This window comes from Cynoglossus semilaevis, chromosome 7 (assembly GCF_000523025.1).
Source record: "Cynoglossus semilaevis isolate Cse_v1.0 chromosome 7, Cse_v1.0, whole genome shotgun sequence".
NCBI lineage: Eukaryota > Metazoa > Chordata > Actinopteri > Pleuronectiformes > Cynoglossidae > Cynoglossus > Cynoglossus semilaevis.
The window spans coordinates 2,462,927-2,471,104 of NC_024313.1; the positions used below are offsets into that span (position 1 = coordinate 2,462,927).

At 40.0% G+C, this 8,178-nt stretch overlaps 1 protein-coding gene across 8 annotated transcripts in view; it reads left to right on the top strand.

Annotated features, from left to right (window-relative positions):
• Positions 1-2,735: 2,735 nt before the first annotated feature.
• nrxn3b (neurexin 3b) overlaps positions 2,736-8,178 on the top strand; it is a 243,031-nt gene continuing 237,588 nt past the window's right edge. For 5 of the 8 annotated variants that reach the window (XM_017033574.2, XM_025057003.1, XM_025057001.1 and 2 more), the window contains exons 1-2: positions 2,737-3,142; positions 4,076-4,241. The gene's annotated coding sequence lies outside the window, so the exon portion shown is untranslated. Of the gene's footprint in view, positions 3,143-4,075; positions 4,242-8,178 lie in introns of all 8 variants that reach the window. The other 3 variants (XM_025057000.1, XM_025057002.1, XM_025057006.1) reach the window with 3 other exon arrangements.

Genomic DNA, 8,178 nt, shown 5'->3' on the forward strand with positions numbered 1-8,178 from the left:
GTTATTTCAGTGATAAATCACACCATTGTGTTCATATGGATATTATTTAACTTAATTATAGGATGTAGTAAGCTCAGCAGAATCTGGTCATTCCGGGCAGAAGTGCAGAACCAACACATTTGAACCAGCTTTACGTTCACTAACACTGACGCCTTGAGCAATGTGCACAGATGTCAGTACTAAAAGCTGCACTTGACATTGGCAAGCAGCAGCACTTATGGATCCTCCTGGTGGACCAGTTTATTTTCCAATCCTCACAGAGCTTGTCGGAGGCAGTTATCACTCTCCGTTGACAATCTCTGATGCCTTTTCTCTCCCGGAAAATAAACCCACAGCACTTTTTGCGACCATCTAAAAGTATTTGGGGAAGGTTGTCTGTCCTTGTCTGTCTTCACTTGAAAACTAGTATGTTGGAATGTGAAAAACTGGACCACATGCATGCAAAACAGTACAAACTAACACAAACTTTAAAAAGAAAACTCCAACCTGGTGAGTTATGTGGGAGCGCTTATGGATAAAGCAAAACAAACCAACGGTCTAGGCAGAAAGGTCATGGAGATTCCATTTTTCTTTTTTTGTTTACTTCCAGTTGATCTTTATCACGACCTCTCTTGACCCAACTGTTTTTAAAGGTTATGGAACGATCGGAGAGTGGACGATGCCATCATTTTTCTAGTTTCAAAATCACAAAATATATCTCCAAAATTGGGAGAGAAATCGGCGTCTGACCTCAGTGTCAAGTCACTCAGTGTTAACACAGCCAGCAAAGACACAGATCAAGTGTCAGAGTCAGCTCCAGCCTCTCAGGGATTCAAGTGCTATTTGAAGGGTTTTATATAAAGTCACTGTGCCAAAAAAGATGTGCAGAGCACATTGGTTTCTTCAACATTTTCTTATATCTAGTGCTATTAGTGCAGCTTCCAGCCTTTTCCAGAGCCTTTTCATCTCAATTCGAGACATGCCACCAAACCCTGTGATGTTGCTGAAATATTTGAGAACATCCAACGTATTGTTGTGAGATTGTTCTTGAGCTGAAGTAATAGAGCATGTATTGTTCTTGAGCTGAAGTAATAGAGCAGCAGTGGCAACAGCAGGAAATGTGTCTACCTCTCAGGTCATTACCTTGCCTGTCCACAAGGGGGTGAGGCTAACTACTTCTTATGTTTTGAAAGAGGAATCATTGCCCTGACAGTCATTTCATTCTGTTCCACTAATATTTGCACGCAGCACCAATCCTCAGACCTGTTTGCTGTAAAATCTACAACATATTGCGCATTATGCACCTTTATTGTCCTTGCCTCGCTGTTCTCTCTTCTTCTTGGTATGTTCTTAAGGCACTGAAACGTGTTGATTTTCAGCTAATGTCTTTAATTTGCCAACCCAATTACTAACCAATTGTGAGCGTCTTACTACATTTGAGCCAGGGGAGAAATTGTTATATTTTGAATTGGACTATTTTGTCTGTTAGTTTTTGTTGTTCAATTTAAAGCAGCCTAATTGAACTTTAACAACACAGTGGGGAGTTCATGAGTTGTAGAATTGTTAATGTGAGCTGCTGACTTCACTTTGTTGGTTGTATTACCAGACTCTGCAACGACCTGATTTAATTTCAGAATCTTCATTTAGACTCAACGCATTACACAGAAACACAGAGAAAAAGCTCACAGTGGGGAATTTTACTACTGCTGTTTATTTTATTTTTATTTTTTACCTCACAGATTATCAGGTTACAAGTACCTGACAACCAACTTGTTTTTACTAGATTACCTGTAAACACCAAGTGAAATAGCTATTAACCAAGCTGCAGTAGAATACAGGCACATCACATCCATCTCCACCACTGACTAATACTTTTAGCGTGTCTTAATAAACATACTGGAATACGAAGCAGTAATGAAGAGAAGCCCGTCTGCGTTTCTAATTCCAGTGAGAAAGCACGTGGTGCCCTCGAACACCCAGATTCATGGTTGACCTTCTTGATTGCTCCACTGTCACGACAGAAGTCGACTCTCATCTCGTCTGCTATTTGCTCTGTACGAGAATATTTTAATCTGGTGAGCTTCCCCGAGTCTCAGCTCCGGGCTCCACTGAGGTTGTGTATGATGAGAGAGAACCTAATCCTCTCTCACACAGATCACTGGCTTCCAGAGATCTTAATAACTCTGCCAGCTCTCTCATTAACCTCTCTCAGCATCTCTGGTCTAGAGCCTATGAACTCACAGCGGCGTAAACCTCACACACATGATAAGTACTGCCCTGATGACATCATTTTAGGTATATATATATATATATATATATATATATATATACATACACACACAATCCCTCTTATATTATGTATCACTAAACCTCTTAAATACTTCATGTACATGCCCATTTAATTTTAACCAACACAACATCGTAAACTGTTACAACAGCCTAATATCACTATAACTTGTTTAACTGTAAAAAAAAAAAAAACAGTTAAGAATTGACAAATATAAAACAATATTTCAAAAGCTTTGTTTTCTTTACTCAAATTTAATTATTGAAATACAGTATAAAACACTACTTAAATTGTTTTTCCTTTTATTTTTTAGCTGCATTAACAAAAACGATCAAGACAACAAATGCATGTATATGTATGAATATTATATATATTGATATAATATTCACAAACACCACTCCAGGACTAATATCACAGAGCAACTGCACAATAATTCACTTCTGTAGCGTTTTTGTTTTTGGTAAAGAATTACTCACAATTTTGACTCTTAAACTGGTCAAGCAACTAGCAGGGCGGAATACACCTTACTAGAAGAAATCAGTGACGTTGGTAGAAGGCGTTGGCTTGTTTGTTGCGAAGTGTTTTCCTGTTTTGTCGTTGTTTCTTTTGTTCTGAACGCACGTTTGTGTCCACGGCGCTGCAAACACCGGCGGAGTTTATAAACGAACGAACGAACGAACGAACGAACGAACGAGCTTGTAGCAAAATGCTGCAAGAACCGAACAGCTACTGTGCAGAAGCACGAGGACTGTGTTGGCTGCACATGGACCTGCTGACACCGAACAAGATTTAGTTTTACACGAACACGAAATTGCAAATAGACGGAGGTGACTCATTTTCACGGCTGAGCCCGCATTCACGACAACCTACAACAAAGTAAAGTAATGAATTCAAATGTGTTGAAGTTTGTTCATGTGGAACTCCAGAACTTCTGATGTTGTTTAAATATTTATCATGGTGTGAAAAAACAAAATTGACAGTACATTTGCCAGTTTTAGCTCTAAGTTTTAGCTTATATATAAATTTATATATATATATATACTTAAGTGAAACTGAATATAATTATATATAATTATGCATAATTGTATGTAATTGTATAAGACATGTCTTATGTGGTTCCTCAGTGACACATTAGTGACTGCAAGTCAAAGTTACAGACACAAGTGTTTTAAAAAAAAGAGGTTAATGATGCTATTTTGGCTCTTATTTATTTCTGGCACTGACACTCACAGTGACTGGGGACAGTGCTTAATATTTTAATTTGGACGAGGATAAGGTAACACGGAGAGGCAGCTGAGGACCGAAGAAAAAAGATGAAAAGATAAAAGCCGTGTGATCGATTTCTGGCTCCCAGATACTGTAGGGTCAGGTTCCATATCAGATATAATTGAGGCAATGAACACTTGTCACCTCCTGTTTATTTCTTCTGCAACTCTTGGTTCATGTTTTTTCACGAATTTCGCTCATATACGTATATATAGGTAATATTTGTAACATGTATTCTGCTTTACTTTGGGTTTTAATTTAATATAACATTGTTTGTATAAACATTTTTTTCCCTTTTAAGGAGGTTAGTCTTGATTCTTAATATAAAAACTAGTCCTTGAGACAAATGTGTTCTGTAAAATTGGGCAACACAAATAATATCATTTTAACTTATCTTATCTTAACCCAAATTGGCCATTGTCAGGATCCAGCTCCTGCTACTGTCTGCCTTTTATTGACCTCTGACCTTCAGCATTACAGAAACATCAAGCTTCAGAACAAAGCACAGCAACTTTATTGATCGTTCGTTTTTCCCTTTTAAAGGATTCCTCGTACTGTAGACCACGGGAACACTGTTTGGAGCAGCTGACTGCTTTGTGCAGAGATTTATGAACCTAACCAGCTGTGAAGCTCATCACCGTCACCAACTATTCTCTGGAATCAAACAGCTCTGCCAAAGAGGACCACATCCAGCCATCACAGTAATAAGGTTAGTGTGATGTATGAGTTTAATCATTTACTTTGGTCCTCAAAGGATATTAAAAAACAGAGATTGTCTTGATAGCAAAAAAGAAAAAGAAAAAGAATCTTAGAAAATATTGATTTATTCATGTGTTTAAAATTAACATTCATGTTATTTTAAAATGGATGATACACCTGCTTATGAAGGAGGTTCAGGGATATATATATTGAGATATATATCCATGGCCAGATATGAAACCCCGGTCACAGGGTCAGCCTTATTGATTCATATGTATATATGTAGCAGTATGTGTGTATGTGACGGTCCTCCCCTCATTGTGTCTAATTAAGTTCAAGTGATCTTCTAAACCTGTAAATAATGATATACTTTAATTTCATCTGTGCTGCCCTGAGCATTAGAACACATTGTCAATACTCTTACCTGTCAAGTGAAATTCCCTCCCCTCTGCCAACCTGATTCCATCGAGTGAAGCCTACAGTGGGTGGACATGTTGGTAATCTTTGCAACAATTTTAATAGCTTCCATTATAGCCCCCATTCCACTGCTTTTCACAGTCATTTTTGAAACCTGCTGACAGCAGCAGCAGCAGCCTCCTGCCAGACAGCAACTGCTGCGCTCATTATTCTAAAATCAGCCTTATTTACCTGCAATGCTACACTGGGCTGGAGGAGATGTTTTACCAGCATAATGAAAGGATGTTCCTCAGGACGATGCAGCCTCGCTCCCTACATTTGTACCCACAGGCAAACCTTTGAATCGAAAACATGTCCTGCGCTGGTGCCACCCTATATAACCAGACTTTGAATTTTAACATTTTTTTTCGGAACCTGTCTTTTCTGTTCAACAGTGCTTTTTTTTAAAATACAATTTCTATCTTTTGTCTTCAGAAAAAGTCTTCACCCTTATATATTAAAATTCCACGAAAGCCTTTTAAATAGCATTGATTATTTGTGATGGTTTTTTTTACATCGCTGTTATACTCAAAAATGGCCAGATAAGACATTTTGCTGGCAGCAAACTTTGCATTTATTTATGACTTGTATCATTAACAATACAAACAATAACCGCCTTTAATCAGAACAGAACAGAACGTTGTTTATTAACATTTCATTGTGCGAGTTCCCTCATTTTTGAGCAAGTTTATTCTTTATCGACAAGCAAAATGTTGCGAATTAGCCTAATCCTCATCTTTCTTGTATTATTTGGTGGTTAGACATTGTTCAGTAGACAGGTCGAGTGTCAGTAGCAGTCTTTACGAGAAATACATTTCCGTCCTGTTGAGTAGTAAGAAGAAAAAAGGCCTTTGGTTGTTTGCTTTACAACGAACTATTATTCATAATTTTGTTGTTCTAAGTCCTCGTCCCTGTGTTGGCAGCCTGTGTCTGTGTCACACCTGACTTTAATATAAACCTGCTCACATCCAGACGTCTCCTCGAACAGTCCTTTGCAACAGTTTGGTAAATGCCTATACATCTGTGAATTCTCTTTAGCTCTTTAGCCTTCAGCACGTGCTACAGCGACTATATATAGAAGTCAACGTAGTCTGCTCTCAGGCCCCCTCATCTATTTCCCCCCTCTCTTCTTCTTTTCTGTATTAACCGCACCAGTGGTTTTCTTTTCCTAAAGTGCTTTCTTGCCGCGCGGCCCATCCTCGCGGCTGTCCTTGAAAGGTTACACACATGTTTCATTCTTCTCCATTTTGACTGTCTCCCGCAGCGGGAAGGAGACAGAGAAACGTGATGAAATAAATAGAGAGTGAGGAGGAGACGGAGACAGTCCCACCTCATTGACAATGATTAAAAGCAGCGGGCTGTCACACCCTGCTGGTGCTGATGACGCGTCGAAAATTACAGCCAGTTAAAGATGTGGCGAGGTGGTGGCCAAAAAGGGGGAGGGGCAAAACACGGGGCAAAAGAAAATCCAGAGCCAAATTTGATAAATGGATGTTGAGTGGGGGCTGCCCCCACCTGCCTCACCCAGCTCACCCTGCATCAGTGGCCGCATTACACACAGGGTGACCTCATTATTTTATAGGGAAACAAGCCTTTCCGTGTATGACCTCACCCCCCTGGGGTTGATATGTAGTGCCCTGAGGATCCCATTAAAACGGTGCTCTGTGTGAAGACCACTCAGAGACCGACTGGATTTACTGCCTTTGTACCGACTGGCACTGGCCGGTGGCTCTCAGCCACATGTGTTGATGTTGGTATTGTTTTTGTTTTCTTCTAAGGTTTCTCATCTGCCATCCTGAATTTACTCATATCAGCGCTGTGACGTACAGTTGTAGAATTCCTAGCTGCCATGAAGTAGCTTAGGGTTTGATTCCACCTACAGTACTGTAATAAAAACCCAAACTGGCAGTTAAGTTTGTAAAGAGCTAGAAAATAATTAATATTTTTTTTCCTCCTTAATTTGAAAAGATAAGTTGTGGAGGCGATCCCTCTGAGACAACCGTACAAAGTCGAGACATTTTAATTGGCCTTACACTGTAAATCAAACAAAACTTTTTTGTAACAACCGAGGTGTCACAGGAAGCCGTGGTGTGATATCTGCCATATTCTCTTGTTACTTGGTGCTTTGCAAAGATGACAGGTACTGTGGTGAAAATTATGTTGATGAAGTTTAAATGTTTAATTAATCCTCAGCAGTCACTGTGATCTGGAGTTTAAGATTTGTATTATTTCACATTTTATTTCAGTTTGGGGCCCTTGGTGAACACATTTATCAGTTATAAATACACACAGCAGGTGGCAGTAATACAAACTACAAGAAGAGAAATATTAAGTTATATGTTGTAACACTATTTTGCTTCAGGTATTTTTTTTTTTGGCAAATGAAGTCAAATCACAACCACACTCTCTATGTGTAACACACTCAGACAACAGAAGCAGTGGTGTGATTTAAAGGAAAAACGTAGCTTCCCTTGTGGTTTCACATTGACATTTAGACCGCTGACATCACTGTGTAATGACTAACACTGCCATCACCCTGTCTTTATTGGACAGATTGCAGAACAATACAGCTCTATTAAAACTGTCGCAGTGACATTGGCAGATGTGGTCATTGTGCCACTAATAAAAGTCAGGCCGTTTAAGGCCACGTGCTTTTACTGTCGCTCCCTCTGAAGAGTTCCGGACAAGTGCAGACAAAGGCCCAGTGGGCGTTCATTATTTGAGCAGCATGTACCCATCATACCCTACCTCTATATCTGAACTTACATCACAGGGGTGACAGGAAGTACTGCTGGGCCTGAACTATTCCCTGCGCTCTCTCGGTCTGTTCTACATGAGTAATTCATCTGTGTCTCGTTAGCTGTCGTTGGCTTCATTTGCTGGTCGCATGATAGGCTCTAGTTTTACAGTCATCGCTCACATGGTCATATCAGAATTAGTAGTAGCTTGAGAGTATACATTCATACCTGTGAGCCTCGTAGTCTACAATTCAATTGATTTGAAAGAGCAGGAGCTTCCAGAAGTGTAGCTGTAGCCCACACGGAGGGGAGCTAACCCAGAAAGGTGCATTAGTGCTTTGCAATTCCTTCTTTCTGAGAAGTCAGCAGCAGGAATACCTGGTGCGGCTGCCGTGCTCTCTGCAGGCCTCACTCAACCTGAATGCAGCTTGGATCGCTCCGGTTCATTTATCGCACAGGGGAAGATAATATTAAATCTGTAAAAGAAAAGATGTCAATCTGTTATTTATGTTTATGCCTGGCAGCCACAGCTGGATCTGTTTTGTTATTCATAGAGTTGAGACCCAGTCTCCTTGCCTCAGCCTGTTTCATGGGGCCATTAAGGGCATGATTTACATGCACAAACCATGGTGTGTGTGTGTGTGTGTGTGTGTGTGTCTGGTGTTTAGGTCATGTGGTGTGCAAGAGTGATGTAATCTGTTTGGCCTCTACCTGGAAATGTTCATCCCACTGGGTGATGATGGAAGATTTCCA